General features: G+C 45.7%; 1 pseudogene; it reads left to right on the top strand.

Moving 5' to 3' along the window:
• Positions 1–506: 506 nt before the first annotated feature.
• LOC123456670 lies at positions 507–757 on the top strand (annotated as a pseudogene).
• Positions 758–2,305: the final 1,548 nt, after the last annotated feature.

The following is a 2,305-nucleotide window of genomic DNA, read 5'->3' as shown; positions in this document are numbered from 1 at the left end:
TGTCATTCTGACAAGTGGACATGTTATCAAACTTCCCTCTAAGCACTTCTGTCTTTACCCATGTATCAGTACTGCTCCCAGGCCAGCTCACCAAGTGTCTCTCTTAAAAATAACTTCTCTCGCCCGAAATGGTGGTGTATGCCTTTAATCCCAGCACTCAGGAGGCAGAGGTAGGAGGATTACCGTGAGTTTGAGGCCACCCTGAGACTACATACAGAATTCCAGGTCAGCCTGGGCTAGAGTGAAATCCTACCTTGAAAAACCAATATATATATATATATATTCTCTCACCAGGTGTGCTAGTGCACCTTTGATCCCAGCACTCAGGAGGCAGAAGTAGGAGGATCACTGTAAGTTCCAGGTTGGCCTAGGCTAGAGTGAGACCCTACCTCAAAAAAAAAAAAAAAAAAAAAAAAAGAAAAGAAAAGAAAGAAAGAAAAAAGAAAAGGAAAAAAAAAAGAAAGAAAGAAAAGCCTTTCTGGCGTTGACAACCTCCCTGTGAGAACATGCCTCTTGCCAAGGATCTCCTTCACCCTCTCCAGAGGAGGAGAAGAGGAAACACAAGAAGAAGCGCCTGGTGCAGAGCCCCCATTGCTACTTCATGGACGTGAAATGCCCAGCATGCTGTAAAATCACTGCAGTCTTGAGCCATGCATAAACGGCAGCCTTGTGTGTCGGCTGCTCCACTGCCTCGGCCAGCCTGCAGGAGGAAAAGCAAGGCTTACAGAGGATGTTGTTCAGGAGGAAGCAGCACTAATGGCAGCCTGATCAAGATGACTGGGAAATGATCCCAACAAACATGTTTTGGGTATATTGTTAAAAAAAACAACTCTCGCTGGGCATGGTGGTGCATGCCTTTAATCCCAGTACTCGGGAGGCAGAGGTAGGAGGATCACCATGAGTTCTAGGCCACCCTGAGACTCCATAGTGAATTCCAGGTCAGCCTGGGCTAGAGTGAGACCCTACCTCAAAAAATAATAAAAAAAAAACCTCTCCTACCAGAATGGTTACAATACATGTAATATTAGTGAGATATTATGAGACAATTTTTTTAAAGAACTTAATTTTATTTATTTGCTAGCAGAGAGAGAGAGAGGGAGAAGAGACAGTCAGAGAATGGGTGCGCCAGGGCCTCCAGACTCTGCAGATGGATTCCAGACACATGCGCCCCCTTGGTCATCTGGATTATGTGGGTACTGGGGAATTGAACCTGGGTCCTTTGGCTCCTAGTCAAACGCCTTAGCCACTAAGCCATCTCTCCAGCCCATGAAACAAAATTTATGTATAAAGATTAAAAGGCCATGAGATGAAATATTACAATAGTTATTTCTGGATGAAGGCCACTAGTATTTTCATTTTTTTCTTATCGCTATTTCCTAAATTTTCAAGCTAATATGTATCACTTTAGTAGTAAGAAAGTTCACATAGAAAGCTGTCTGAGCTAAGCAGGTGGAACAGGTAAGAAATCAGCCAGGGCACTGCGAGCAGGGACAGAAACATAAAACAAACCAGGGCCCTGTTTTGGGTCACTAACTGTCTAGTGAGCAATGGCATCATCACCGTATCTGTGGGTGGTCAGGCTAAGGAATTCTTTGCAAACAGTGGAAATTTTTTTCTCTGGATATACCCAGGAGAGAGGGCGAGGCATCTTAGGAATTTGAGAGTTAAACTAATTTAGTTCATGCTTGTGGGGGCGAGGCCAGCCAGCCGGAAAAGCGCCTCACCTAAGCAGTACCTTGGAACCTGTAAGAGAAGAGTCATGAGACTCAGGGAGTGCAGCCAAGGTGGGGGGCAGAGGCATGGGGTAGGATTAGCCATCTGGGAAGGAAGGGGTGAACCAGACAGGAGGATGGGCAAAGAAGGATGGAGGGAAGAACCTGAGAGAGGCAGGTTTTGATTAAATGTTCGTGTTTCCCACCTTACCACTACCCCACTGAGGGCAGCGGCAGCTGGCCCTGTGGAGACACCGCATTGTTGTCAGGAGTGTTGGACATCCAAAGTCCCAGTAGCATTGGTTAATCCCAGCAGAGATCTTTAGATATGAAGAATGAAAAAAAGAAGAATGGCAGGCCCATTTCATACCTCCTGTGGTAGTTAATATTGACTGTCAACTTGACAGGATCACCTAGAAAGCAAATCTCTGGCAGTCTGAGGGGGTTTTGAGATTAGTTTAACTGAGATGGGGAGACTCATCCTAAACATGGGTGGTACCATTCCATAGGCTGGGATCCTGGACTGAATAAAAAGCAGAAAGCCAGCTGAGCACCAGCATCCATCTCTCTGCTTCCTGACCATGGAAGCAATG

Source organism: Jaculus jaculus, chromosome 1 (assembly GCF_020740685.1).
Source record: "Jaculus jaculus isolate mJacJac1 chromosome 1, mJacJac1.mat.Y.cur, whole genome shotgun sequence".
In the NCBI taxonomy this organism is placed as follows: Eukaryota; Metazoa; Chordata; class Mammalia; order Rodentia; family Dipodidae; genus Jaculus; species Jaculus jaculus.
The sequence above is the reverse complement of the archived record's forward strand: the minus strand, read 5'-3'. Positions and strand labels throughout refer to the sequence as shown.